Source organism: Podarcis gaigeae (assembly GCF_964106915.1).
Source record: "Podarcis gaigeae genome assembly, chromosome: 1".
NCBI lineage: Eukaryota > Metazoa > Chordata > Lepidosauria > Squamata > Lacertidae > Podarcis > Podarcis gaigeae.
In genome coordinates this window covers 89,581,715-89,604,855 of record NC_139678.1, presented here as the reverse complement: position 1 = coordinate 89,604,855, position 23,141 = coordinate 89,581,715, and the positions used below count along the sequence as shown (strand labels likewise).

The window sequence follows — 23,141 nt, the reverse complement described above, 5'->3', positions numbered from 1 at the left end:
GTTAATTAATATAGAAGTGGACAACATGGAGATAGATAATAGGAACCTAGGAAGCTACCTAATACTGCGTCAGATCAATGGTCCAGGGGTAGCCAAGGTGGTGTTCTCCAGTTGTGGTTGGACTCCAGTTCCCATCAGCCCCAGCCAGCAAGGCTGATGGGCAGGGAATGGTGAACTTGGAGTCTTTTCTGTCTTGGAGTGATGGGCAGGGAATAGTGAACTTGGAGTCTTTTCTGTCTTTTCTGATTGGCTGTAGACCTCCAGGGTTTAAGGCAGGAGACATTCCTATCCCTACCTAGACATGCCAGGGATGGAACCTGGGATGTTCTGCATGCAAAGCAGACACCTTCTAACAGTTATCTCCCTTCTCCTAGTATTCAGATTTAAATGGGCATTTCTCAGGGGAACTCCCAGTATAGTTCTGTCTGGCTCTTGCGCCACACTTAGCTCTGTTAAAAGTATCTGGCTCTGAGTACCGACTGATTAGAAAAGGCAGGAAAGAGCCCTTTTTATATGGATAACATAAAATTATTCACTGAATCTCCAAGTAGACTCATCAGCCTCATAACAGCCACAAAAAAATTCAGAGAACATATAAAAATGTCATTTCACTTGAAAAATGTAAAAGTCTTCATATAATTAAAGACAAAAGTAAAGATCCTGCAAATCAGCAGCACCTGGTAACCACTAATATGTCATATACACTTCATAGTAATTCTACCTATAAATATCTTGGGATCAGTCAGAACAACTGGATAGGCCACTCAAGTTTTAAAATCCTCTTACTAGCAATCTCTATAGGCAGAGACTCCTTGAAATATTGAAAACTTAGTTTACAGCTGAGAATAAAACAAATGCTATTAACACCTGCACAGTCCCAACACTCATTTACTCAATGGGTATATGTAACTAGTAGACTTGCTAATTTGAATGAAATTGATATATTAACCTGCACATTCCTGACAAAGTTCAGAATGCATTATCTAAATGTCTCCATGAAAGGCTATCATTCTCACTAATAGCAAACTTGGGTAGTCAACTGCCTATCAGTAGAAACAAGATGAGGCTATTAAAAATGATACTGGTTTCTGCATAGAGAATTCCCTGTATGGATTATATTCAGCTAAGTCATTCTCTGAGTAGACCTACTGAAATAAATGGATTTGTTGACTCTATTGCTTTCAATGGATCTGCTCTGAGCATGGCTTAGTCAAATGCAATGGTTAAACCATTTTTAAAATATAAAAATGTATTTTAAATTACAAACAAAATGGTACAATGACCTGTGGAATGTTCAGTTTTCAGATGAGAACCTTCTAGAGAAATTCATCTCAGCTCACTTCTGAGTTCACTTTGAACACAAAAATCTGAAACTTCTGTTTTTTTAAATGTGTGTGTGTGTGTGTGTGAGAGAGAGAGAGAGAGAGAGAGAGAGAGAACACCTACTGGTGCTTTGGTGATAAGACCCTCCTGGAGGTGAAGATAAGCCAGCACTTCTTGTACTGTTGGATTTGAATGAGCCAGAGAATAAACTGAGAGACTGAAAAGCTTGTATTTCCTTTGAGGTGGTCTTTTGCAAATTGAAAAGTTTGATTCTGAGCACTTCACCGGCATCTTTGCTACAAATACCAGTTAAAAACACAGAAACTAAAAAGCCTCAGCAAATATTGAAAGTCTTTAACTGTATGGCTCCAGGTAGGCTTCCCTCGGAAAATAGTTCTAAAGAGGGGCATGACAAATTAAAACTTAAACTGGCCTAAGTTCTGGAGACAGACTCATGTAGGAGAAAATAGTCCTACCAGGTAACCTAGTCCTAAACTGTAACAGCACCAGTATATTTATTGGGTTCAGAAGTGGACTGGGGAGAGTGTAGCTTTTTAAAAACCCAGATGTGTTTCATATGTCTGGGCCTGTTAGCACTGTAGCTGCAATATAGTATTAACTATAGTTGCCAAACTACCTTCAAGTCTCACATACAACACATTGCAATAATGAAAATTTGACATGCTCTTCTACCATAAAATGCAATAAGGTGTCATTTGAAAGGGATACCACAAGCCAGGAAATTCCTATCCTTCCTAACCAATCATTTATGTCACCTTATAGAAAGATGCTTGGAATTTCAGAACCTGAGTGAGTGAGTAACAAGATGAACAAAGAAAATAATAGTCACAATGAGAATTATACACCAAGAGTAACCACTAGTAGGTCTTCAACAAGTATTGAAAGAATAACAAGTTTTTTCAAGTGGTTTCAAAAGATGAAGAAGGAGGACGCAGATGAATATCACAAGGGGTCCTGTTTCACAGTCAAAGTGCAGGGTCCAGCTGTTAAAGAAATTAATATTCAATGGTCTCTTTTATTGTCTGTAAAACACACAAGGCTTATGCAATGGCAACAAAAGTACAATGTATAAGGCCTCCTACAAGGTCTGAAAAAAAGAGTTTATTAGATCTCTTGCACCCTTTGAAGAAATAATTTCAAAGAAGCATGATTACAAAGGCTTACTTTCTATTATGAAAAACCCCAGAATTAATGAAAACTAAGCTTGTACCACTGTGTTCTTTTGTGCTTCAGTGGAAAATACATTTGAATGTTAAGTTAAAATTGAACAATAGTATGACATTTTTTGAGAGAAGTAAAAAAAACAGTCTTTTTCTAACTAAAAAAAGGAGAGCATTTAAGAATATTATGCAGATGAAATATAGCTCAAAACGGTTTCCTCCTCAGGATCTGATTAATGTGGGTGCCATTTTTGCCTGAAGGTGGTAGTATTTTGGCAGGAATTAGAAAATCTTCAAGGAATTGCAGAGCCCAGGATGTTCTGGAAAGGCGAGAGGTAGGAGGATCAGTGAAGGATAACCTCTCCTCAACTTGATTCAAAACTGGGCGTGGCAAAATTGGAGTGGCCCAATCCTCCTCCTCCTCCTCCTCCTTCTTCTCCTTCTCCTTCTCCTTCTCCTTCTCCTTCTTCTTCTTCTTATTTGAAAGCAAACTCCACTGAGTTCAATGTGTGCACAGGATTGAAAACTGAACTACTTTTCAGTTCCCACCCCCAGGAAAATAGTTTATTCCATACCCATTACTGAAATAGAAAGCCTGCTACACCCTTGATGAGCTAATATTATCTTAACGGTTTCTTAATTATTAGGTGATCATTATCTTAATTATAAAAACAAAAACATCTGTTCTTTAGAAGGTCAATGCCAAAGACAGGGAGTACAGAGATGTGATAAAATCAGAACAACCACCTTTACTTGAATTCTAAGAGGTGGAGGAATTTAGAGTATAAAGAAAGTAGACATTTCCTCAGTGGGAGTCAAGTTGGTCTGTTAATTCTGTCTTTTCGATGGATGCATCTTAGCTAAAACACAATGAGTTGCAAGAAAACAGTGCTTGGTAAACTGTGGCTTAGATCTCATGCCTAATGTCCTGGATTCATTTGAGAATGCAAAGGTGCAGCGGAGCCCAATATGGCATGATTATGTAAAAAAAAAAAAAGGAAATTTTTAAACATTTCTTCAGCAATATAATTCACTGAAGGCTGAAGGAAGAGTTTAAATTTGAAGCACCTTAGTTTCCTTCAGCAGCACCCCCCCCCCAAAAAAGAGGCAATTTGGATATAATATGCATACTACTTCAGATGAGGGAGGGTGCACTAAGCACAGTATTTTGTCTGGACTCCAGTTTGATGCATCAGGAAAAAGTCTGACTTAGTTTATACCAATTACAAAATATAGGACTGGGGGCGTTTCTGATGGGCACCTATAAAGATAGACCTGATAGTGTATAACTTGGGTAAATTTGTGTCATATAAATAGAAAAGTGCAGAAACAAAAATAGAAACTGCAGTATGTTCTCATAGCCTACATCTGAGGGAAATCTTCTTCTTCTTCTTCTTCCTCTTCTTCTTCTTCTTCTTCTTCTTCTTCTTCTTCTTCTTCTTCTTCTTCTTACCCCACCCATCTGGCTGGGTTTCCCCAGCCACTCTTGGCGGCTCCCAACAGAACACTAAAAACAGAATAAAACTTCAAACATTAAAAACTTCCCTAAACAGGGCTGCCTTCAGATGTCTTCTAAAAGTCAGATAGTTGTTTATTTGCTTGACATCTGATGGGAGGGCGTTCCACAGGGAGGGCACCACTACTGAGAAGGCCCTCTGCCTAGTTCCCTGTAACCTCACTTCTCGCAGTGAGGGAATCACTGGAAGGCCCTCGGAGCTGGACCTCAGTGTCTGGGCTGAACGATGGGGATGGAGACACTCCTTCAGGTATACTGGGCCGAGGCCATTTAGGGCTTTAAAGGTCAGCACCAACACTTTGAATTGCGCTCAGAAACGTACTGAGAGCCAATGTAGGTACCTTTAATATTTTTCACATTCCTCAAAGCAGCTCAGTCCCAAGTGTTTGTTTTTTTGATAGCAATGCACATCTTTAAATGTTTTTTTAAAAGGTACTGTGCATAACTTGTTGATTATTGGGGGCTGAACTGAGTGAAATTTGTAGTCACCCCCCCCTTCTGATCAGTGGAATACACCTAAGGGTCAGAAGGATAGCTACAGTGGTTTTCCTGCAAAGGGAGATCTTACATGGTGTGGTTTTTTCTTGTGGGTGGAGTGCTAAAAAAAAAAAGACTTCACTTAATTTCCCATATTGTTTTCTAGACAACATGTATGAAAATATCACATACCTTGCAGATAGAGGTGCCCCTAGGTAAGATATCTGCAAAACCTCAGAAGGTTAGATGAAGGATTTCTTTGCTTGGATACCTTAAACCTGAACTGGGAGAGAAGAAACTAAAAGAAATTTGCTCCTCTTCCATTTCCAAGATTTTGTGAACAACAACTAAAAATATGAAAACTGCAGACATCATACAGGTACCCCTATAAAAGCAACCTGCAAAATTTCAGAAGGGTAGGTGCTGGAGCTAAGGAATGATGAATGAATTGCATTGGGCAGGGTTCAGCTTCAGGCATGTGTTCTCTCAACTGGCACCAAAAGTCACAAAAATTAACTGCAGAGCTGATTTGACAGGAGTGGGTGTCTTGGCCTGTGGTACAGAGGCAGAAGGACTCAGAGGTTCAGCATTGCCCAAGCAAACACCAGTAGCAGAAGAAGCAGAGAACAAAACCCAACAAGGAGATATATTACCTCAATGTGCATAAAGCACTGTGATCAGAGAGCCTGGCAAAATAAGATTCTAAAAAAACATCCTGCTGGATCAGGCCAGTCGGTCATCTATTCCAACATCCTGCTCTCACAGCTAAGGCAAATGTGACTGTTGTGTGTGGAATATAAATTGCATGTGGAATACAGTAGCCAGGTTTTCCATATAAAAAGTCACATTAGAACACAGTTCCTGTCTTAAAAGAACATCATTTGTTGACAGTGTGAGCACCACATGAGAGCCATAGTAGATTACACACATTTAAATTGGGCAAAGCACCTGTTTGGCTCTGTAACTCTTGGATAAATTTCCACAGCAATTAGCCAAGTTTCAGCAGGAGTGGGGTGTACATGTGTGTTGCAGAATGAAGCTTTTTGCACTCTTTGCTACAGGAAAAAGAGAACAAGGAAGCATCCCTTCCCGCTTGAGCTTTCAATATGTGAATCGAACAACTGGCGTGGGCTTGTTTTCTTTAAATGAAAGGATTCCACCACAAGATTCTTTTAAGTGTGGTTTCATTGCTAGATACCAAGCTGCAAAATACCTTAGCTAACTGCGGAGAGCAGAAATCCATGCCCCTTTCAGTGAAACGTGAAGTCAAAATACAAACCAGTAGCATCGACATAATTTAAAAGTTAAGGGGAGGACATAAGAGATGCAAGGGGAATTGAAGAAGGGCAAGATGGAGACTGGAAATAGAACGAACAGTCTCAGCAAATTAACAGGTGTGTGAATTATAGTCTGCAAAATGGAACTGGCAATTATGGCTGAAATCACTCGTTGCATGTGCCCCCCCCCTTCATTCCCTATCCTGCCTCCCACATAGTACATTACAAAAAATAATGGTTTCAGGTGTGGACAGAAATTTGCCTCAGCAAAAGATAGATAAATAGTGTGTGTAGAAAATAAGTGGCTAACCTTTGGCCTTCCAGATGTCTTTTTACTACAACTCGCATCATCCTTTGACTATTAGCTATGCCAACTGGGGCTGATGAGAGTTAGAGTCCAACAACATCTGAGTTGCCTCCACCAACAATGACATCACTGCAGCTCACCTCAAAAGGTCCTGGTTAGGGCAGGATGGCGACAGGGTTAGGACTATGTTGGTACACTGGGGAAGCCCATCTGTTACTCTTGCCAGTGACCTAACAAGCCACCTATTTGGGATGACTTCGGTATGGCTCTGATTTCCCTGCATCTCATTTTATTTTTTTTAAAGCTGCCATATTCATATCTGCTTGACACACAGTTGCCAAAAGCAGAGCAGCTGCACCAGAAGGAAAATGTGGTTTTAGCGATTCGATGTTAATTGCAGTGCTTTTTTTTTCTAAAAAAAAAATATTGAGGGGTACTCTCATTTTCCTCCTCATATTGAATTACTGCCCCTCAATGAGGCCAAACTTAGATTCACAAAATGTTTAGGGGTATGCATACCCCTGCGTATCCCCAGAAAAATAGCACTGGTTATTTCCATGACTGAAATTATTGGTTTCTCCTAGCTTCCCACTCATCCTGATTATTGACTTACTGATTGATTGATTGATTTGTATACTGCCCTTCATCTGAAAATCACAGGGCAGTTCATAGCATTAACTGATGAATGATGGATAGTGTGAAAAAAATCAGAATGGTTACTGATATTGTAATGAACAGAGAAATGACCCAGCCAAGCCGTTTATTTGTATGTGGCCTTACTGAGATAAGTGGAATGATTTTAAAGCCACTGGGCTGAAGACTCTGACACAAGAGATCGTCTTTGGTTTTGTAAAATGGTTATCACCTACCAGGTATCATTAAAGGAGCTTTCACTTGGTATAAACCAACACATATTAATGGGAGGCAAACTTCTCACATATCACTCAGTTAACTAACATGCCATAGATTGTGCAAAATGCCAAACCATTATAACACAATAAAATAGCAAATCAAATATTTCATTGATTATTTTCCTTCAGATTCTATGTCTGGAGAGTTTCTCTTTCTTTTGGGGGGGACAAAGGCTGCAAGCCGCTCATTATGCTATGTGCACCTGAACCCATTCTACTTGACAAAGTACTGACACCTGAGAGCAAATTGTATTGACAGAGCCCCCTCGGCTATAATTACTGGGAAAGAACCATCCTGAATCAATTAATACTGTAACTCAGTTTTAATTTTGTGGCTCTCCAGCATCCAGAGAAGCAATCAGTTGCATGGCTTGTGGCCAGATCCTGCTCTTGTTCAGCCTTATGGATTTGATTTCATGCTTGGTGAACGGCCAATCAGTGACTTCAATGACACACATTATTTACACAAGATGCGAATCTAGTACATTGATTTTAATTGGAGTGTCTGTCTGAGAAATGTCAGCAATTTTCATTGTGGCTCGTGGGAATGGAGTGTGGGAATCTGTTGGCCAGACGTCAACAGTGAAGGGGGAGAGCTGTCTGGAGCACTGGATGAGAAGAAAGGTCCACAGGACACTTGTGAGATACACCCTGCATCCCAGTTTCACACTGTTGTTCATTTTTCATCACACTGATGAGTCAAAAGCAATCTTCTGAAACCATTCTATGGGGTAGGACATATACTGTGCCAGGGATAAAGGTAAAGGGACCCCTGACTGTTAGGTCCAGTTGCAGACTACTCTGGGGTTGATGTGCTCATTGGGTAAATCCATCCATTTTCATTTTTCTCCGTTTCTCTGTTTTCCAAAATTCTATTCTGTTTTTAACATTAGCACATCAGTTTGTGAAAATGGTGATGATTTTATAAAACATCCTCATGAAAAAATATCAGCATTTTAGTGTACATTTCTCCATATAAGTGTTTCTCTCACTTTTTTAAATATTTTGTTGGAAGTCACCCAGATGATGATGATGACATGTGTGTGGTTTTGGCTAATATATCATTTTCCAAGCACTTTTTCCTTAATATGAAACTCTGTATATTATTTTCACTGAACAATGCACTTATACATACACTTCACCCCATCACGTGTTTTTGTACACTTTACTTGGCTGTAGAACTGCATTTCAAAATTCAGAGAAATGTGAAGGACGGCCATGTTTTGGTTTCTGTATTTTTTCAGAAAGTGTGAATCATGTAATGCAAACTGAATCCAATATATCCCTCATCTCTAGCTAGAGCTTAGAGAGGCCCTGCCCTAAACATAGTATAAAGGGATTTTTACTAGGATGCCAGTATAGTGCTAATCATTGCTTTAATACACACAGAGTTTTAACACACCAATTTGCAGCACGATGCTTGTTTTGAAACATCCACACAGCTAACTGCAATTAATGCTAAAGTAACTACAGCCAGTTGAAGTGATCAGGCTTTAAAGCTTTGGCTGTCTTCCTGTGCAGTTAGGCAGCTTAAATCCAATTGACTTCAGTAAGCAGTCTGACTGTGCAAAGGAAGCAGTCTTTGTCTTTGCAATACAACCATAAATATAATTTCAAAAACTGAACCGCATCTCATATGCCAGACACAAAACAATCTAAACAGGTTAGCAAAATGTATAATGCTCTCGGCTACAGCTGATATTTACTTGCCTATAAATTGACAGCCTGCTGTGCCCTTTTCCACATAAGTCTGCTTTATTGCATCAAAGCTAAATCTGCAAAAGCAAAAAATAAAATAAGTATTTAGTGATCGTTAGCTTCCTTTTGCTTCCTAGCGTTTCAGCCTCTGCAAATAAGGGTAAGAGGTTATGAGAAAGAATCACTTTTTAAAATAGTAGATAAGGTTGATTATTAAAGATCTTCATTCTTGTTTTATCGTCTTCTTTTAGAAGACATCTGAAGGCAGCCCTGTTTAGGGAAGCTTTTAATGTTTGATGCATTACTGTATTTTAATATTTTGTTGGAAGCCGCCCAGAGTGGCTGGGGAAGTCCAGCCAGATGGGCGGGGTATAAATAATAAATTATTATTATTCTTCAGCATTACTGAATCTCTTCATCTTTGTGCAGTTTCTCACATGCATACATTCATCTTGCTTTTCAGGGGGGGAAAACAAAACCCTGAAGACTGGATTCTGTTTCTGTTGTGGAAAACACACACACATGCATGCACGCACACACGCAGGCAATTTGATGGGTAGTGCAGAGCTGCAACATGAGTTTGCCAGTGGGTGGGTTGTGGTTGCTTACCAGGATGGAAAGCAATGAGACAGTGGGAAGGTTAGCTGGTACAAATACACCAGCATAACTGATTTGGTGCTCCTGCCAGTCTGTTTCCACCATTTTGACCTCCCCACTCCCTTGTCTGTCCCCCTCTCCCTCCCAGCAAGCAACACTTTAATCCACCAATTGCAGAAACCTAAATTTCTGGCATGTTATTGAATCTCTCCTAGAAAATAGTAATTGCATGGAGGCACACACATTATATATGTTATAAATCATAAATAAAATAAATATCCCAAAGCAGGCACAGGGAATGAGGCACATTTTTGCACACCTGCAGTGTTTGCTCTTGCCACTTAAAGTGTATCCGGGTGTTTGGAGAGAAGGCCAGGACTAGGTGCTACATGGGGCAACCAGGAAAGGTAGCAGCTCTGCATCACCACTTTCTTTGGCAGCCCCTGGGAACAACAGGGATTCATGGGATTGTTTCATTATGTATTTTCATTAAATATGATAATGTTTGTGGTGGTGTTGGTTTTATTCTTGTAAACTGCTTAGAAGCCTATATGGGCATTAAGTGAGATATACATGGGTGATGATGGTGATGATAGGCAATTGCTGGCAAGGGAAGGAAGCATGGGGAGACAATGTAATTGCTTCCTCTTCAAATAAATATGAAGCATTTACAAGTTCGATGCATAAACCCAACCAGACTGCAGCTGAATAAAACAAATTGGTCCTGAGGAAGCTTGGGCAGAAGCTCCTAACCTACTGAGTCCACAAGACAGGAATAATGAACTCTGAGCTGATAGCACACCTGGCGAGCTAAAGTGAAATAAGGGCCCAGCCAGTATTCCACATATATCAAGCTATGCTCAGGGAAGAGCTGTAATGCAGTAAGATGCCACAGGAAACTCACATAGTTTTGTTCTTCCAGTCTGACACATTTTAATGGACACTGAAATATTTTCACAATATAGCATCAACTGTTGCATTCTCTCCCCCCCCCCCTTTCAGCAACATGGTAGAATAAATTGGGTTTGAAAAATATCTCCCTATCATTGCTAGGATCTCTCAGTTAAACATTACAAACCAATTTGGATTCACCTGTACAAGTGAGACAGGAGCTTTCCAAACTGCCAAGTTAAGCCAGAGTAACAACAACAACAACAACAACAACAACAACAACAACAACAACAACAACAACAACAAAAGCATAACATGACACCTGGTTAAAGCATGAATGGGGGGGGGGAACCAGTTATTAAAAAATGAGTGAGAGGTTATAAAGATAGCTCTGCATAGTGTTCATGAAGTCTTTGTATCAGTCCCTTCTTTTAAGAGTTGCCTTTTTTGCCTCTAATGTTCAAGAAACGAAAAGTGAAAAAAGATAATTGATTCTTGAGAAGTGTATACCTTTGAAATGAGGTCCATCATAACTTTTAAAAAAGAGAGAGAAAGCCCTAACTCCAGAGTGACGGTTATCCTATTACTGGCAGTTTCGCTCTCCTCCTTTATGATGGACAATAATTATAGGAAATGGTTCGGAAATCCCCGAGACTTTATCAGCTGAGCTCTTCTTCTCAGTTGCAGGTTAGCTCATAATGGCTCAGCACTACTCCACTAATTTGACCATTTCCATTCTCAGCTACTTTCTCACATTTCCTCAAATTTACCAAGCTGAGTAGGGGAAGGTAAAACAGCAACCAAAGAGACTGGGGGTTATTTTCTAAGCTGTTCCTCACTCTCTGTAATGAAGGCTTCTGAGCATTCTTGAAGACTGCATTGGAGAGAAAGAGAGAGAGGAGAGAGAATGCACACCAGTCTCTGAACCTAATCTACCTGCAAACCTGTGAGGATAAATTGGGGAGGGAAAGAACCATGTGTGTCACCTTGAAAGAAATTGAATAACAAATAAATGCAATTTATTTACTTACAGTACTTACAGTCCGTAGAACTGTCCAGAAGTGGAGGCATCTTCCCTGTCTTCCCACAGGTTGCGTGGTCAGAGAGGACCAGTAAACAGGCACAAACTGCAAGAAGGAATAGAGAAGGCACCTAGATATCTGCAACAGGTCCCCTGCTTGGGTGTGGGCTGCAGATGGTTCCCAACAATCCCTGGCACTGGTCCTGCTCTTTGATTAAGGAGACCAAAAAGGCACAGTTTCCCCAAGCCCTATCATGGAGTCCCCATCTGAACATGCCTGAAGTCTTCATTGCACTAAGACAGAGGAAGAACTGTGGAGAGGGCAAAGAATTCGTCCTAACCTTGTGCTCCCCTTCAAAGTTGCCTTGTGCAAAGCTCGGTGCAACATTGAATACAATGTTCAATTTCTCCTATGCGGAGGAAGGAGCAGGCCTGTAAAAGCCAGCCAGAATTTAATATAAGCTGCACCCTGCTCAATCAGACCAAAGACCTATTCAGTCTATCAGTCTGTTCTCGGGGAGGCTCACAAGCAGGGCATGAACACAACAACACTTTTCTGTTTGCAATCTCCTGCTCCATATCCTGATCCTGACTAGTTGTGGGCTCTTGCCTCTCCTATCCCATCCTATTCATTGACTTGCTTTATAGGCTCTTGAGCTGTCGGCCCTCATTCATTTCCCTAGGTACCTACCACCTCCATTGTAGACCTGCATCAGGAACATAGAAAGCTGCCTTCTGTTGATTGAAGACATTGGTCCATCTAGCTTAGGACTACACAAATGGCAGGAGCTCTCAATGATTTAAGGTAGGGGTCTTCAAGCCCAAGCTGAAGATGTTGGTGGCTAAATCTGACACTTGAATGCCAAGTATATGCTCTACTGCTGAGCTACAGCTTTTCCTATGGGTCACAATTCTGATGTTTCATTTTTAATATGTCCCACCCCTCTATGCTCATCCCACTCTTCAATATCCAAAATATTTAAAATATTTATCATTATGATTTAACAACTTTGGGTAAACTCATCATCCACCTGCAAGTCTCTCTCTCTCTCTAGCACTTTCTTGGGCTATGCATCCCCCCCCCTTTTAAACCACTCTTTGAATCTCTCTTTGTAAGACTCCTTAACTGAGCTTGGACAATTCTGAAAATTATTTTAGCTTTCTTTCTTTTTTAGCTTTTAAAACATTGCTGAAATATGTCACTTTGTATACAGCTGGCCTATGCCATTAATCAAGCGGTCCCATGAATTCAGTCAGCCTCAAATAATGGCATCGGCAATATTAAAGAACCGTCAATATCAAAATCAGAATTGTCAGTGTTTATTATTAGGCTTGAAGCATCCACATTGCTCTTTTAAAGTTCTGAACAAGGGATGGGTGCAAAAAAGGAAAAGGGGGGAAAGCTTAGCATTTCCAGATGTTGGGTTTCTATAAATCCCAGTGAATTTGCTGTACAAATTATGAACATATGCTGAAAAATCGTAACCCTTAAGTGTGAGTGAATTATTTGCATCCCCATCCCCCCCCCTCAATTAAACCCCAGTTGAAAGCATTCAAATTGTTGCAATTCCAAATCTTTAGTTACACAATGTGCAGTAATTCCTTTCACTCTGTGCGACTTTCTCTTTCTGGAGGCAAGAAATAATGTGTAAAGGAAGCTAACATAATGTAAATGATAAGCCGAATCATGAAAGGAACTCAATGCTTAGGCTTCAGACTTGATGCCATGGGAGAGCGATTCTATCTCTGGCTGGGAAGCAATGGACCAGAATGGAGCATTGGAGCTACCACCACACCCAGCCACACACTCCAAAGCCCTGGGCTTGCACTGGCCAGAGCACGTAGTGCACTGCACCAGCTCTGGGCCTTTATTGGGCCTCTGACCTTGAAATGGGCCAGCAGGTCCCTTGGTGACCTTCCTTTGCCCCACTGACATAGTACTCCATTTCAGGGTCATGTGTTGGTTGCTTTTGACTGGCAAGAACACCACTTGAAAGAGACGCCACAATTTTCATAGGCACAGAAGGGGCTTCCATAGCAGTGAACACCCAACCACATCCGGGTACCAGCAGAGGGTTCTGCCACATCCAAGTCCTGAACAGTAGCATGGAACATGCTAGGATTGCTCACAATGCGTAGGGTTGCCATAAGTCTGGAATTTCCCAGACATAACCGGAATACTGCAGTCGGCAGCTCAACAACTTTGCTAAATAAATAAATAAATAAATCTCAACAACTTTTCTTCAAGTTGGCTATTTTATTATTTATTCAACCATCTATATACCACATAAAAGCATGATGTGTGAATGAGGTACAGTCAGATTAAAACAATTCAGTACAGATAAAAATCAGTTAAAGTTAATCACCAATCAGAAAACCTACTTAAGATGCCTGCTGAGTTGTTGTTTTTAAAGATATTCATTCATTTATTTTTACAAAAGTATTTATATATTGCTGATATTGCTGTTATACAGCACTTATATAAAATATAAAGGCAGTTCACAACTTAAAATATCATAAATATCCGGCAACCCAGCTGGGTGGAGTATAAATATCATCATTATCATTATCATCACCATCATCATTTTAAAAAACAACACAAAAAGATTGCCAAGTTCTTTCCTTGGTATTGGAATGGCATCAAATTGGCACTAGCCAATGGTCAGGAATGATAGAAGCTGTAGTTCAAAAAGGTTCCCCACTCATACTTTAGGGACTCTATTCCCAAACAACAAAGGGCTTTAAAAGTTAAAACTAGCACTTTCCTAACTCTCTCTTCCATGCTTTATGATTTGATGGGTACTGGGAAACATCTGGTTTAAAATCTAACTACAATCTGAGTATGTATGTATATTCTGGTGTAACATCTGGCTCCATATTCCTTTGCATTTATTATATAGTTTGTGAGGAGGTCAGCTGATTGGAAACCATGTAGTGATAAATAACAGGAGAAGAACCCTTCTGGTGCAGAATAGTATAGCTATCTTCTAAAATCTATTATGGTGACACTGATTTACACCCTGAGTAAGGGTGAATTTGAAATAAGGGAAGTATTCAGAAAGTAATATGAATATTGAGGCTGAGTCCTTCACAGGGTGAATTGCAGAACTGCACCCAACCTTTGAGTTATTGTTTTGGATATGTCACCAATGATAAGATGTGCTGCATGCTACATTATGCCTCCCTACCATAAATGTAACTGTTGAATGGTTCGGGTAGCTCTGTGTAAGGATGGATAGGACTTGCCTGTTCCAATTTCCAATTAATTTCGATAGACCAGATTAATTTTCCAGATGTCCACTGGACATCATGAATATCAATCAAGAGTGCAAGTAAATTATGAATTAGACTATGTCCTAGAGCATGCTGTTAATATTGACATCATGCACCATTGATGAGAAACCTTTCAGTCCCTGTTGAGCCATTCAGTTTGTCTGTGTGCAACAGAATATTTGAGAGAGGGTTTGAAGACTGCTGTGCTGTCTTTAGCCTGCTTAGAAAACATGGATATTTCTTTCTAAACCTTGGCTGCTATTACACTCACATGCTCACGGGAATAAGCACACTCAGTAGATTAACCCATTTCCTTTTTCTGTAGAAGATGGACCATCCTACTATATCACCTTCTTTTCAGATTCATCAGTGGTTGAATACAAGTCGTAAGAAAATGCAAAACTGACTTGACAATCCTCACCCTGCCCCTAAGCCAAGCATGCACTGGTTAGATTTCCAGGTCAACACATTCTTCCATCTTCCAGCTTTTATGGACATATGGAAGTGAAGCCCAAGAATCATAAACATCTGCAAGTAAAATTGAAATGGCACTAGTGGTGAAGGAAAGAAATAAGCCCTAAAATAGGCTTCCTCAACCTTGGCCCTCCAGATGTTTTTGACCTACAACTCCCATGATCCCTAGCTAGCAGGACCAGTGGTCAGGGATGCTGGGAATTGTAGTCTCAAAACATCCCAAGGGCTGAGGTTGAGGAAGCCTGCCCTAAAAGGATAGTACATTTTATACATGAGGGGAATGCCATGCATGTCTAAATACCAAGAGGTCTTCTTTTCCCAAGATGGGCTAAATTTTCAGCCTGACTAGAGTCCAGTACATGGACTGGTGCTTGGCTAAACACTACCCTCAGTTTCAGTGGTATGTGTCTAAGGGACAGCTATATTATCACAATGTTCATTGGTTTTCAAGTACGACAAAATGACAGCCGAAATGGGCCGTTTTTGCCTACGCTTGCCTGTCACTGCCTATTATCCCTTGCAATCTTGGCAGCTGAGCACATCGTCTACATGGGATAATGGGGGAAGCAACGTATGAACTTACTTCACTAATAACCAAAGGGAAAGTGGTATTTAGATATTCAGCAGGCCTAGAAGAGCTGTGCAATCTTGTAGTTGCTATTTTTATCTGATTGTGGGGTGGGAGTGGGGTCAGGAGCTGGAAGTCTTAAAAAACACAGAGAAGAGCAAAGTAGATTGGTCTGAAGGCAACTGAAAAGTGACATTACTTGTAAACAGTCTTAGATAAAGGGGGAAAGTACCAAGATAGACATGCATGTATCTTCTTTAAAGTATCAACCTTAGCCTTTAGGCCTATGCATTTGTTAAGAGTTTTCCCCAAGCTCTGACTGACCAAACTAAAGTTTATGCTATCTGGCCAAGCTAAGATTCCTTTTCCAGCCACGGATCTTTCAGCTGCTGCTGCTGCTGCTCCTGCTGCTATTATCATTATTTTCATTTTCACATCAGCCTTTCTTCTATGAGAGCCCAGGGTTGTGAGCAGCATAAAACACAATCTTTACAATTTAAAATTTTTTAAAGACTTGCTTAAAAACAATATACCAACAACACCAGTAGCTGAGACTGAAATAAACATTATACCCAGATTAGAAATGAGAAACCTCCCCAGTACATGATGATTTTCCCCAAACCCTTTAAAGCCAAATTTTCAACAGAGATTGTAGATAGATTTTCCTTTCTTCTTCACAGGAGCAGAGAACTCTTAATTAAGTTGAGTGTATTCAGGTAAATCTGTAGTGACTAGGACAAGCTAACTGATGTGTCTTCCCTGGTATATAGCCGCAAAACTAGTTACTCTGTCAAATGAGAAGGTGGGTGTTGTTGTTGTTTTTTTTAAAAAAAATGGTATTCAGAAGGCCTCAGGGAGCAGTACAATCTAGGAGAACTATTTTTACCTTATTAAAGATGGTGCAGAGGAGAAGAGTTAAAGATATTTTTAATGTTTGAGAAAGTAAAGGTGAATTTTCCAGTTTTCTGAGATAAATTAATTAGTCACGTTGCCTGGGTCAGATCACATCTTAATAATGTAGAAACTGTGTTGCATTCAGCTAATTAAATCTGTGCGGGACCCATAAGTTCAGTCAAGCTTATAATTCAGCATCCAACATTTCTCCATTCCATTGACCAAAAACGACAAAAACAACACCCTGGCATGCATTAAGGCCTCTGCCATGGCTTGTACAGAACCAGTTAATAAACTATCAGTAGCCGTGGGTGGCCTAAATTCAGTAACCATGGTCCAAAACATGGTGTTAGAAGTAGACACAAATGTACAGCATATCAAGCCAGAGGTGAGGAACTAGTGAATGGTGAACTAGATATACCGGTAGTCCATGGGTTCTTCTCATCTGACCTACAATGTGTTCGCTTTTCTCTGCACTTTGCTTCACAGGTTTAGGCTTGCGGGGGGGGGGGGGAGAGCCTCCTGTTAGAGCCAAGAGGAGGCTATTTTAAAAGCCTAATTGCAGCATGGGAATTATTTTCATAGCTAGTATATGTGGGAAGGGAATAAGCAGTCTCCATGAAGATCACTCTCCTCTGGCTTTTTTCAAGCTCACTTGGTGAGAATAGAGATAGGTTGTAGTTGTAGTTGCTATTGCTATATTAAATTTATATGCCACCCTTCATCCAAAGATCTCAGGGTGGTTCACAACATAAAAATACAGGGTAAAAGCACAAAATAATTAGTTAAACAATACAATACAATACACTGGTGAAAATTTGTCAGCATCCTAGCTCTTGTTATCATCTTTTCCTCTCTTTGATTCTTGACCTTGGTACCTGGAATTCATTTTCTAAAATGATTTTTATTAAGACAAAGAAGAAGAAAAGACATTTTGTATACCCATAACCACTTCACTTACTTTTGCTTTGTCATCACTACAATGCCATAGGTGCCCTTAGTCCTGTAAGCATAAATACACTTACTTGTGGTGTGTTGTCACACACCCTTCCAGACCCCTACCATATCAAAGACCTTGACCCATTTTTGCCTTAATCCCGGCTTTGTATGGTACAGCTAAGCAAGTGTTGCTCAGCCAATGTCTCTCTTTACCTGCTACATGGATAAACATCTGAGAAATTTTGGTAAACTAGCACACTGCATCAGGCACCAGATTCAGCACTTTGGACAGCTGCCACCAGCCATGCACCACTAGGGCCTTCCAACAGCATACAGTGGTACCTTGGGTTAAGAACTCAATTCATTCTAAAGGTCCGTTCTTAACCTGAAACTGTTCTTAACCTGAGGTACCATTTTAGCTAATGGGGCCTCCCACTGCTGCTGCCACCCCCACACGATTTCTGTTCTCATCGTGAAGCAAAGTTCTTAACCTGAGGTACTATTTCTGGGTTAGCGGAGTCTGTAACCTGAAGCATCTGTAACCCCAGGTACCACTGTATAGGCAATTGTTGCTGCAGCCACAAGTCACCTGCTCCTCCTGAATAGACTTACCTTGAAGTGGTGACAGCACAGCAGCGTGAGGGAAGCCAAGCAACCACTTTGCTTTAACTTCCACGATGCAATTGGGCTTTGAATGTGAGATATATACTATGGTGGCTGCCTGCAACTATGTAACTGCTTTTCTCTGATCATATTACTGCACCACCTCTAGGTAACCTCATGTAATGGAGTGGGTAACTCATAGCTACAGCACTGTTAGGACCAATCCCTGACCCCATGTCACCAGGAGACCCAAGTATTGGTTGGCACCATTGACAGTGTTGGCAGGGATGTAAGCAGGGACTGGTTGGTGGTGGGGACATTGACGGCACTATGTCAAGGGTCCACTCAAGCCTGGCTCTTGCCCTCCACCACTCAACTCACTATGGTGCATTCATACAAGGGGCCCTGGAACTATCTAGAACTTTTCTGTACAACGCTCATAAAATCGACTGTAGTAATTTGCCGTGCTATTTGCCATGCTACTTCCTGGTGTGGCAGAGTGCTAGGGAAAGATGGTCCAGGTAAAGCAGCTTAAAAACAAATGTAAATGTGTGCAGATTCAGTATTTTCTCTCAGAAGAAGGAAGAAGGCAAATATGGCAATTTGATTTAAAATACAGCATTGTGCTACTGCACTGGGGGCCATTCTTATGAATCCTGTTCCAGGACCTTTTCTTATTCAATGCACTGAAATAACTGTAGCGAGACAGGACCTTCTTTCTTGGAATTGCCCCAAAGACATAGTGCAGTCTGTCTTATCTCTGAGCGCTAAAGCAGAAGAAGGGCTGCAGGCTTGCCAACCATTTTGAGGCGGCACATCCTGTACTAATTGGCCTCCCTTACCGCAAGGTCTCAGCCGCGGCATCTTAGTGCACTCTTTAGCATTTCCTCTGCAGCAATTCCGCCACCCTTCTTTTTCCTTCAGCATCTTTACCACAATATTTCCTATTGATCCTCTGTCACGCGGCTTTCTTTTCTGAGCAACTTGGTCCAGTTGCTCACTTCACTCTTCCTTCTCCCTCTCCCTCCCTTTCCAGCTTTATAGGCTCTGAACACTTTATTGTATGAGTGTTTTTAACCAGCCTGGTATCCAAAGCAGTGGATCAATATAGGAGTGTTTAAATCCTCCAGCCTGAATTGGAGGCCTTTGCAACTATCTGAATAAAGCAAAGCTAAATATTGCTTGAAGAGGGTCAATTATCAGGAGTGTGTGTGTGTTAAAAATTAGATGTTGGGTTGCATTGATTGACTCAGTGGAAAATCTGCCTTCAATTTCTATTCTTGATGGGAATTTATTTATTTATTCATGCATATATACATTTTATGTACTGCTGAAGAAATGGTTATGCAGTCGTAAAATCATAGCTAAAATGTAATAGATACAGGGTATCAAAGTTCTAACACGTAGTACTAAGTTATAACACTGAGCAACACAATGTGAAAAAACTTTCAACCATCAGGGAAAGCCTGAAAGTTAGCTGTACCATCTTCTGGTTTATAGCCTAGACATTCATAGAATCACAGAATCATAGAATTGTAGAGTTGGAAGGGACCCTGAGGGTCATTCATATGGGCACATATTATAAATATATGGTCAGGCCTGAGATCACAAGGTGGCATCTGCTGGTGATGTGGCCTGAGAAAAAGAGTCCACCATCATTCATTGTTTTTCCAGCTTGTATCTCAATTAGAGTCTTGTTGAACATGACAGAATGATTACCACCCTCTTGAACTTGGTTTAGGAATCTGACTAATTTGAACGAGGGTATTAGCAATACCTCTGCAGGAATTCATGAGATTGTGCCACTAAATTAAAAACATTAAAATCTTGCAGACATACAAATGCAAACATGATGATACCTATGTTCATGCTACCTGAGAATGATCTGAGAGTCTGAGAGAGGAAAAGGAGCTTGCTGAAATTTTCTAATTGCTGCTGAGATGTGAGTCTTGTGGGAATTTACCATTTCTTTACTTCAAAATACAAAAATGAGGAGTTCAAAGAAAAGTAATTCCATCATGAATAATCATAATAGCTGCCAGGCATGTGACCTTTTTTTTGCTTGGCTTGTGTCATACACTTGACATTTCTTGACTACACATGACCTCAGTCAGCTGAAAATGATCTCACACAAATCATTCCTTGCATATCAGTATTTTTTAAAATGTCCTTTGAAGCATGATTGTCTTTTCAGAATGGAATTCTTTTTTAATTCTTCGGGGAATGTGTCATCCCTCACATTCTGGCACTTTAGCATAAAGCTGGAAGTAGAACTTGAGAAAAGAAGCTGAAACATGGTGTGGGATTTATGCATCTTCCAAGTTCCCTCATGTGATCAAGCAGCCCTGCACACTCAGAATGTCTCTGTTTTTGGCATGAAGACATGTGCAGAAAAGGATGTGCAGGTAAGGATGGACAAATGTGTCAATTTCAGTTTCTCTCAGATTGTCATTCCCCTATCCAGTCTTAAATACAGTTCTCTACATTTCTGCTTCATTTCATGATTTTAAAACTTTACTTTAAAAAATCCTCATAGAATTTTATCAAACTTATAGTGAGAATTTCTCCTACTAGTCACATGTTTTATGCCTGATATTCATAATTTAACTTAATAATAATGCCTTTTGCATTTTATTTTCAGTAAAATAAGTATTTGTGCATTTTTGTATATGTTACATGGCTGTAGTACTTCACTTAAAAATTTGGATGTGCGACTTTGTAAGAGTACTGTATTTATTCTCATATTATTTTGGAAACTTTGAATCAGGAAGGTTCACCTTTGAATATGAACTAAATCAAATCCCCACCCCCATCCCAGCACATTGGCTTATCAGTATTAATGATACTATGCATACATCCCAAAGATCTTAGTTACATGACTAGCAACACTTAAATATTCACAACCTGTGTGCTTTTTCTCTTGGGTTAAACTTGCTAGTAGAGAAATCCCAAGAGGGAATCTTTTCCTGCTTGAGCCTGACAGGTTCTTCCTGTGAGAAGAGTCTTCCCTTTTTTTAGCACAATGCATGCTTCACTCCTCTTAATATTCGTCGGAAAGAAACCCTGAAATTTAGACAGGATGGTGGAGGAGGATAAATTGATCTGCTTGAAGTCAAATTGCTGACTGTAAACTGGGCTATTTTCAGATTGGCGATGGCCTGTATCCAGACTGTACTGAACGAGGGTGAGACAAGTAAATAGGAACTGCTACACTTTTCCAGTTTCATCTGCAAACATTGTGATTAATATCAAGGTATGGAGGAAGAGATTACTTTTGAGGACACAGATTTCTGCATGCTTGGTCAGCAGAACAAGGATTAGAATGGGCCATACATTTAGGATGTTAATATTGTGGTGTAGTCTCTTTGTGGGGGAAATGATGTCTGATAAGTGAGAGAATTAGATTTGGCAGGCTATATTTGTGATAAAATTAAGATTCTTCTGCTTAAGAGATAGGGCCTCATCCTAATAAAATAGTATTTGTCTCTCTCTCTCTACCATTTTTTCCTGGGAGAAGCTCTGTGCCTTTTAGCAGTTACACAGCAGACAGAATTCCACAGGTGTTGCTTTTAGCAGAGTTGCACCAGTGGGGAAGAGGCAATCCCCATCACCACTTGTTTAACCTCTCTCTCAAATGGACATACAAGTAGGGCTTCTGTTACTGCTTGTAAATCTCTTACAGGGTCATATGGCATAAGCACCCACAAGCCATTAAGGCAGGGGTCAGCAACCTAAGGCCCATGGGCCACAAGCGGCCCACGGGGGTCGTTTAACTGGCCCATGAGCTGCCCCCGAACTGACCCTCCCACTCGTTGAGTCCCAGTACACTGTGTTAAACTGGCGCAGCACGGCACGGGGACTTGCTTCTGTGGCACCGGAAATCGTGTCCGCGCAGACACAGATGCCAGAAATCGCATCTGTGCAAATGCAGACACCGGAAATCACACCTGCGCAGACGCCGGAAATTGCGGGGGTGCGCGCTGATGGGCATGTGTGATCCAGCCCATGGACAGATCTCCAGTGGAGTGAACCAGCCCAGGTGAGGTAAACCTTACTGACCCCTACATTAAGGACTTTAAGGGACCAGCCCCTTGAATTGGGCCTTGAAGCACATAGGCTGTCATTGCAATTAGCACTTTATTGGTGTAAAAATGTCGCTTGAGTCTTCATTTTGGGTATGTGGGCAAATAGCCCATTCTAGAACACTATCCTTGATTAAGCAATGAGTAGGTGATGAGTAGGTGTGAAGCAGGAGGTGGTGCCTGAGCAATATTTCCACCACTTCCATATTAAATAACCTCAAAGAACTTTCTCATATCAAGATCCAGTGCATACACTGAAACATTGCCTTCAGAGTACTCAGACTCTGAATGTAACTTGAAACTGAACAGGATTGTGTTATGCAATCCACTTTCCATATTTTTGCTACTGTCTTTATCAGGCATCCTTAATTACACCATGGAAAATGTTTTGATATTCTCCATAGGAGAACAATGCTGTTACACTAAAACAATAAAGATCTCTCATTATTCACATTACATAGTCTGCAACGATTATGGCAAATAAAAGACAAACAATTGACTTTAGTGTTCAAATCCAATCTTGCTAATTAAATGTTTGAAGAAAGCCATCTATGGCATGTGCTTGCCATTGTTATTCAGATATTCAGCAATGATTTCTCCTGCAGTGAATAGAATGCTTTTGTCTAAATTTGCTGAAAACAGATCTCTTCAGTCCATTAGAGGTATTAATAGTGGCAAGATCAGCAAAAATATCATTATGATATTAGTAAGCTATAAGAGCAGAACAAGGATGTTCCAAAACAGAACCCACAAATTATTGGGGAGGGATGCTTCTGAAATTTCCCTCACCCAAATTCCTTCCTGTGTTTTTGAAATCTGAATTACTCTTGTCTCTAAAGTGGAACAGTTGTTAGGAATCATTCATTGTACTATGTGGACATGAATGTGCTCCAGGGTTGAGCAGGGTTAAGCTCTAGCAGCATCTGTTTTCCATGCTCAGGTTTAGACCTAGAACATATTGAATAGATGCATAATGTCACTGAACAGGTGCAAAAAAGCATTTTTTAAAGGTTACTGACTAATAATGGCAAGCCCCCATACATCAGGGCTCCCTGTTCAGATGGTGTAGTCCCCAGATAAACTTGAAATTAGCCACATCTTTTATTAGA

General features: G+C 40.5%; 2 long non-coding RNA genes across 3 annotated transcripts in view; one reads left to right on the top strand and one right to left on the bottom strand.

The window, feature by feature from the left end:
• Positions 1 to 23,141, top strand: part of LOC310825486 — a 632,470-nt gene that overhangs the window by 136,006 nt on the left and 473,323 nt on the right. The gene's annotated exons all lie outside the window — the stretch shown is intronic.
• The window catches only part of LOC310853083, an 84,159-nt gene that overhangs the window by 16,159 nt on the left and 44,859 nt on the right, over positions 1 to 23,141 (bottom strand). The window contains exons 1-2 of one of the 2 annotated variants that reach the window (XR_014568530.1): positions 10,949 to 11,051; positions 8,703 to 8,767 (exon numbers count right to left, since the gene is read on the bottom strand). This is a non-coding gene — a long non-coding RNA (uncharacterized lncRNA). Of the gene's footprint in view, positions 1 to 8,702; positions 8,768 to 10,948; positions 11,052 to 11,209; positions 11,306 to 23,141 lie in introns of those variants that run through there. The other variant, XR_014568529.1, reaches the window with a different exon arrangement.